The sequence below is a fragment of the Macrobrachium nipponense genome, chromosome 13 (genome assembly GCF_015104395.2).
Source record: "Macrobrachium nipponense isolate FS-2020 chromosome 13, ASM1510439v2, whole genome shotgun sequence".
NCBI classification, from domain to species: Eukaryota; Metazoa; Arthropoda; class Malacostraca; order Decapoda; family Palaemonidae; genus Macrobrachium; species Macrobrachium nipponense.
In genome coordinates this window covers 88,175,907-88,184,480 of record NC_087206.1, presented here as the reverse complement: position 1 = coordinate 88,184,480, position 8,574 = coordinate 88,175,907, and the positions used below count along the sequence as shown (strand labels likewise).

The window sequence follows — 8,574 nt, the reverse complement described above, 5'->3', positions numbered from 1 at the left end:
AATTCGATCTCTTGAACTGTTGATGAGAATCTGGACCTAACCCAAATTCGATCTCTTGAACTGTTGATGAGAATCTAGACCTAACCCAAACTCGATCTCTTAAACTGTCGATGAGAATCTGGACCTAACCCAAACTCGATCTCTTAAACTGTTGATGAGAATCTGGACCTAACCCAAACTCGATCTCTTAAACTGTTGATGAGAATCTGGACCTAACCCAAACTCGATCTCTTAAACTGTCGATGAGAATCTAGACCTGACCCAAACTCGACCAGAGCGACTCCAAGAACTTTGAGGATTCGACGAATTCCCACAGTAATGTTTTTATTATATTATGAAGTTCCTTCGACATTTTCAGTGTTGCCTTATGCACATACAGTTGGACTTGACAATGATGAGATGGCACAAAATTTCTTCAAGACAATTCTATTCCCTCTTTGTTTGTTTGTTTGTTTTTTTCTTCAGAGATTTTTGCGTTCTAAGATAAACGTCTTCCCTTAGAAGGTATTAAAATGTTGTTGTTTTTTATTATACAATAATAATGAAGTTTTTTTGACATTGTCAATAGCTGCTTCATATACAGCTGGACTTAAAAATAATCAAATAGTACAAGATATATTTTGTCTTGTTTTACTTCCGAGAAATCCAGCGTAAAGAGATAAGCGTCTTATCTAAGAAGATTAGTAATACTCGTAATTTCGTACAAAATAGTCATAATTGGCATGCTATTATTATCTATAAAATGAATAAGGTCTGTCTTATTAATGATATGCACGTTAAATGGGAGTTTTATCACGATAAAAGTCAAGAATAAAGACAATCCTCTGACAGGACGAAGAACCATTCGCTGTAAAACCAAGTCCCAGTTATAATCCAACACTCGACATTTAGGGAAAGTTTATCTAACGCGTAACTTAGTATTTACTTTAAAACAACAGGTGATTGCATCATATAACTTGTACTTTTACTCATTCTATTATCAGGAATGAAATGGGGTATTTTGCTTATCAAAACCACAAGATCTGAGTTATATCGTCTTGCGCTAAAACGCCCACAAACAGAGTAATAGCAGCATTTGGGTCTAAGATTTTATTTGTTGTGGGATGAGGGAAGAGATTTTTTTTAAGACGTACCAACACACAAATCCGCCTGACTGACTTCCCTAATACAAATCTTGTATTTATATGTTTAATGATAATTTACTTACATTATTTGCCTATTATTGTTTTCATTTGTTAATTCATCTCTCTTTTTTTTTCTTTTCTAATAATTTATCTTTTCTTTTTATATTTCTTAATACCTTCTGTTCCTTCATTTAAATGAAAACCGTATTCTTAGGAAGCGTGAATTTGCCAGTGGCCCTATAGGCTTGTTCCATATCCGAATAATAATAATAATAATAATAATAATAATAATAAAATAATAATAATAATAATAATAATAATAATAATATAATAATAATAATAATAATAATAATAATAATAATAATAATAATAATAATAATAATAATAATAATCATTATTATTATTATTATTATTATTATATTAATTATTATATTATTATTATTATTATTATTATTATTATTATTATATTATTATTATTATTATTATTATTATTATTATTATTATTATTATTATTATTATATTATTATTATTAAATAATAATAATTTCCAGCATTATCATAAGCTAAGGTTGGTTTCATTCGATTTCCAATAAAATTCTTTGATTTATCAGTTTGGTTTCTGGGCAAATCAAAAGGAAACGCATGGCATAATCTCCATCATCTGGATCAATACAATGGTGAAATAAAAGCTGTTATTTGGAGACCACAAAATAAACTACTCAAAATCAAATCAATGTCATAATAAACAGAATAAAATGCTTCGTAGCCATGTGCTTTCTTATAATTGAATCCTGATTGATAAGGGATAGTAAAGCACTTTGAGTTGAGATGAGACGGGAAATTAACATAGAGAGAGAGAGAGAGAGAGAGAGAGAGAGAGAGAGAGCTGAGCGAACACAGGTCATCAAATCAAAACGCATTTGTATACGAGTTTCAGCTCCTCACAAACGTGCCCAAGAAACCGGAGATCTTCAGTAGAAAAGCGTTTGTCGGAAAAATGATAACTTTATTTATTTTACATGTTGCATCAGCATCATAAACCTGTAGAAAATCTCTCTTTGAAAAGACAAAATGAGTTAACGATACGGAATACATACCACACAACATGCCCATCTAAATCAGCTGGAAAAAATTAAGATAAAAAAAAGATTAACATGGAACTACACAAACTTCCTGGGTACTGAGAAATGAGTTTTAACTGATCCCTTGTAAAATGAATAAGCCTTCAAACGTTTTAGACACGATTAATGATAACAGTTACTTAGTGAACATAAAACGGGCAACGCTGATCTTAATCTTTACATTTTGGTGAGCCAGAAATCCTGCGATTATTATTTTGGTCAGATGTCCACTCAACTTAGTGCGAAGAACAGACAGGTATAGAACATGATTTAATTTAGATGTAGACGCGGCATTTTACCAAAACAATTTGACAATTATGAAATGCAAAATTTTAAAAAAAGGAGCAGATACAACGAAATATTCTGCAAAGAAAGAGAAAATGGAGTCAAATAAAAGTTAGACCACCAGACACTTAATGAAGCAGTAGTAAATCCCTAAAACAAAGACAATACTGAGCATGAAAAACCACACAGAAGTCAAGATCAACAGTGGATGCCGAACAAGACAGTTCATTCATACGCTCCGGTTTTATTCAGGATAATCTCTCGGGGAGGTGGGGGGGGGGGGGGGGGGGGGGGGGGGGAGGTGGAGGAGGAGGTGAGAGGCAGGCTGGTAGTGGTACTTTCTCTCCAAAGGAATGACTGGCATTTTAATCTCTCTCTCTCTCTGTTTACTGTCACACACACACACACACACACATATATATATATATATATATATATATATATATATATATATATATATATATATATATATATATATATATCGAGCTACAATGTCCTTTAATATCTAATTCGCTCTACCTCGGAATTAATATATTTTCATATATGCTTAACCGAAGGGGATTTTTTTCTCGATAATAGACTTGCCTGGACCAGGGCGCGAACCTATGATCCTTACAAATCCAGGAACGTCAGTGAAGCTTTATCCTACTACACCACCGCGAGAGGTGGTGTAGTAGGATAAAGCTTCACTGACGTTCCTGGATTTGTAAGGATCATGGGTTCGCGCCCTGGTCCAGGCAAGTCTATTATCGAGAAAAAAATCCCCTTCGGTTAAGCATATATGAAAATATATTAATTCCGAGGTAGAGCGAATTAGATGTTAAAGGACATTGTAGCTCGATATATATATATATATATATATATATATATATATATATAGAGAGAGAGAGAGAGAGAGAGAGAGAGAGAGAGAGAGAGAGAGAGAGAGATCCACTCAAGTTCGTCAAGTGCAGTAACCTTTGACTGTTCAAGTCAATCAACTTTCCCTTCAGTGTAAATCCAATCATTTTTTTATATTTGGTGAAGCCCGCATACGCGCACACGCATACGCCCACACGCATACGCTAGCACGCATACACACACACACACACACATACACAACACACACACACACACACACACATATATATATATATATATATATATATATATATATATATAGATATATATATATATACAGGCTTGATAATCAGGCAGACAGACAGTAAGTTTAAGTTTAATACCTACTGCAAAACCTCAAGATGATGATAAGCATTTAATAGGTCTACCTATACCGGTTCTTCTAAGCTGATAAGATTAATTATTCTCTATCCCACAGTTGCATTAATATATAATTAATAATTCTCTGTTCGTCCCTCGAAGGCCAGTAACTTCTCAAGTAGATTGGTCTAATCGGACTCATAGCTTGATCACTGCCACAAGAATATTATAATGCTGAAAGTTAATCATTATTAAATAGTTTACTAACTAAGCTATTTACAACAAACGCCCTTTTGAATTTCAAATTGCATTTCAAGAATATTCGCCCACGTTGCGTATAAATTATGATAAAACACAGGTCTAAATTAACCTTGAAAGTTTACAGTGTGAGCTAATGCATAGCAATACGAAATAAATTACCCAATAGCTTCATTTCATTTAATTAGTGTTGAAACTAAAATTTCACACTCGGTAAAACGAGAGAGAGAGAGAGAGAGAGAGAGAGAGAGAGAGAGAGAGAGAGAGAGAGAGAGAGAGAGAGAGAGAGAGAGAGAGAGAGAGAGAGAGAGAGAGGGTGGGTGGGTGTTGCTTTCGTGATCTGCGTACCAAGGCCACACCGTATAGCGTCACCATTGAAGCTCACCCTAAATACTCCTACTTATAGGTGCACATGACTTCAAGTCATGGTACTGTCATGGACTAAATACCATACATAAGCAAAACTACTTTTCATCTATGGTATCACTGTAATTGCTATTGTTCATCATGAATGCATCCTTGTGGAATAAGCCAGTTGTCATGAGTTCCCCTTGCTACCGTCTTTAAAACTGGACGTCCGTATTTTAACAAATAATAAAAAAAGATGGGTAAATAATACATCGTTCACTTTATAGCTAGCGATGAATAATTTAATTTTATTGTGCACAGTTAATAAATGAATAAATATATACTCTATATAGGTCTAACTATATCCACATTCGGGAACGGTTGCTCAGTCTCTAAATTGGCCTTAAAAGCACGATTTCTTGCTCAGTGACAGCCTGTAATTCGGGTAAGGTTTTAAAAATTAATAAGACGCTTGGTGTGGACCTCTGATTCCTCAAATAGAGGGAAGATGCTGACTCACACAACTAGCATTTAGAATAGACCTATAAATGAGTAGGCTACGAGAGTATCTCATAAAACCTGGGAATCACTGGATACATGATGTGTTGGAGGTAGGACTATTGGAAAGGAAGGACATCAGTATCCAGAAAGCTTGATAGTACAAACATAAGGTGAATATCTCAGTGACTGTAAGGGAAATCGATACGCCACTAATGAGCCCTTTGTGTTGGAGTAAAAGTAGATAATAATGTACTCTTTGTGTTTGAGTAAGAAGCCGATATTTTTTTTTTTTTTTTACTTATTTTTTCATTCTCGAATGATACGTAACTACCTTCCATTAACAAGACAAATTACAGGGAGTTACGAAATCATTCACACTAACGAAAAATTAACAGTGGCATGAGGAAAAATCTGTACAAATGGTATTCCATACATAGACCTAATTCACTAAACCCGGTTTGTCTGTAAGGTGTTTTTACGTTGCATGGAACCAGTGGTTATTCAGCAGCGGGACCAACGGCTTTACGTGACTTCCGAACCACGTCGAGAGTTAACTTTTATCACCAGAAACGAACATCTCTAACACCTCAGTAGAATGCCCGAGAATCGAGGTGGCAGGCTAAGACCATACCGATCACGCCACTGAGGCGCTTGTGAACCTTGGTTGATTAGTTGGGTTAGGCCAAGCTTGGGTTCATAGTTAGAAGTGGACCCTAAGTGTGGTACGGTGTTCAAGGGAATAAGAGGCCTGATGTGGACCTCCGAACTCTACCAAGACAACATGAAGCTAAACCACTTGCATATCAAGTAGCCAAACTGAATATGCAAGACTAGGTATATATACGTTAAGTGAACAACATGAGTAGGTAGCCCGTAGATAACAAGCCAAATTAGCAGTTTTATCTGCAACTCCGTCTAAATATAAAACATATACTTTAATTCTCAGTCCACAACTACACATGATTTACGCAAAATTTCCAAAGAAGTCACTATGCAACATGACATACATTCCTATAAATATAATTTCATTTTACGAACATTTTTGACGTATAACAGGTCTAATGGAACGAAATTTGTCCAATGGGACGAAATACAACTAATAGGACAAAATACGTTTAATGGGGCGAAATCGGTCTAATCGGATGAAAGAGGTCTACTGGGACGATTCTAATGGGCCGATTTCGTTCTAATGGGATGGAATCGGTCTAATAGGACGATATAAGTCTATTGGTATGAAATAGCTGGGTATAATGGTACAAAATATGACTATTGGAACGAAATCGTTCTAATGGAATGAAATAGGTCTAAAATATGTCTAGTGGTACTAAATCGGTCTAGTGGGACCAAACCGGTCTAATGGGACCAAACCGGTCTAATGGAACCAAATCAGTCTAATGAGACGAAATCAATCTAATGGGACGGAATTGCTCTACACACCGCCGAGACCACCCCCACCCCCCACCCCCCACCCCCACCCCCACCCCCACAGGAAATGCCTTTGCTGAATTTTGAACCACATTTCATTCAATAACTGGTGCTGATTTTAACAGTAACAAAAGGAATTATTACAGGCATGTAATAAACCGTCCTTCGCCCGCTTCCCCCAATATCTCTCTCTCTCTCTCTCTCTCTCTCTCTCTCTCTCTCTCTCTCTCTCTCTCTCTCTCATTGCATTCGTATCAACCGTAAAATTACCTTGCAATTATAACTGTGAAGCCACATTGTTCAACAAGGGGGAAAATATGCAAACAGCAAATATGCCATGAATTTACACGGCCTCTTACACACTGGCTTTTTACAATATGGCCTTTTACACACCTGGCTTTTTTTCAAACTGAATTTTAAAGGACTGTAATTCAGTCCAGCTAAACTTTCACTGCCTTATATGGCAAGCGATCATTTATATTCCCACGGAAGGCTTAACCTTTCTTGGAAAATGGAATTACGGAGAGAGAGAGAGAGAGAGAGAGAGAGAGAGAGAGAGAGAGAGAGAGAGAGAGAGAAGAGTTTACTTAATAATGTTTAAAATTAGCTGGCCTTAGGCCTACTATGCCAGCACGAGCTGCATTGCCTCTACAGTTAAACAATCTTACTGCATTTTTACCAGGGAGGGAGAGAGATAACAAATTTGTATTGCAGTAACTATAACTCAAAAAGGACAGACATTGCAGCTAGGTTTGCCATAGGCCTACGTCATTCATTCTTGTAATCACCTACCGGTGCATTCTGAGTGAATCCCGAATTTACCCCCGTTGGCACTATCCTGGGCCATGATGTGACCCTAGCTTCAACATTTGGGTCAAAATGCAGAGCAAAAATCGAGTAATCCAAATTAGAAATATCCTGACAACTGCTAAAGCTGAAAGGTCTTGAGGTAGGCCTACGCCTAGTACTAGTAGTACCTAGATTCGACCATTTTTCTATATCATTTACGGCTTCTGGGGGTCATTTTCATATATAATGATATTAATATTTATTATTAATATCTATCACTGAAGAAATAAAAAACAGGACACATACGACAGATCATAAAACTTCCAGTGGTATAAGCGCAGGCTAATTTGCATACTAAGCCTCTATCCTCTCACACTAATTACTATACGGGTTCCACTAATCACTGTACAGGTTCCACACTGCCGTCGAATAAAGTCCACCTTCTTTTTTTAATTCTAGCACTTAAAATGGATCATGACACAGCACAAACGAAAACCAGGGGTCAATTTATCAGAAGTAATGTCGACTAAAACAAACGGCAAACCCGGAAATTTTTTGTTGTTTGCCAAACTATGATCGATTGAAGTCGACTATTCATTTTTTTTAATTCCAGCACTTATAAACGGATCATGACACATGAGAAACATGAATCAGGAGATTATACATCGCGAGCAATGTCGAATAAAAGACAACAAACACGAGTTTGTTGTTTGACCTAACCTCTCTCACACAAATCACTGTACTACAAGTTCCGCACTGAGGTCGGATAGGTATATTCGACCCTGTTCTTTCCAATTCCAGCATTTGAACGGATCACAAACTCGAACCAGAGATCTATCAATCACAAGCTTCTGTCTAGTAAAACAACAAACACAGAGCTTGTTTGTTGTTGTTTGCAAACGCCGAAAATTCACCATCACCGTTTCAACCCCACCGCCTCTATAACTTGACTTTACGTCATTCAGATACGTCGTTCGTCGCTTCCGGGCTCGACTTATCGGCGACCTGTCGTTCTGGGCGGGTTCTTTCACACCCGCTTTCCTCCCAGAGTCACTTGGAAAGCGAGGGATGTCCTCTTTCACTAATGAAAGGGCACAAATGAGAGAGAGAAACGGATAGACACACACACTCCATTCGACGACGTTTGGCTCTGTACCGCATGCACACCTTCCTCCTTGGCCCATCCCCCACCCCCCCTAAATTTACCTGTTCACCTAGAGGGCGGTTGCCGACTTTCCGCATTCCACTCTCATATCCACCTTTACACAATAATTAAGTAACAATCACTCACATTCATACCAACGTCATTAACATAATTCCAGTCTTAAATTTTCAGCTGTATAACTCACAACTTAAACCCAAAAACAAAGTCGTTATATTCAAATTGAAATAGGATACATGGCAACTCCGAGAACCCAGAGACTGCAACTGGACAGCCTCTTGAAACGTCGGACATTCCTAAGGAATCTGAGTAAATACCCTCTCACTTTTGCCCCCTTTTTTAACAGGTGTTTAGTCGCATCT

At 37.0% G+C, this 8,574-nt stretch overlaps 1 protein-coding gene across 1 annotated transcript in view; it reads right to left on the bottom strand.

Moving 5' to 3' along the window:
* Positions 1 to 8,215, bottom strand: part of LOC135225177 (uncharacterized) — a 132,773-nt gene extending 124,558 nt beyond the window's left edge. The window contains exon 1 of the mRNA XM_064264441.1: positions 8,178 to 8,215. The gene's annotated coding sequence lies outside the window, so the exon portion shown is untranslated. The remainder of the gene's footprint in view (positions 1 to 8,177) is intronic.
* Between the last annotated feature and the right edge of the window lie 359 nt (positions 8,216 to 8,574).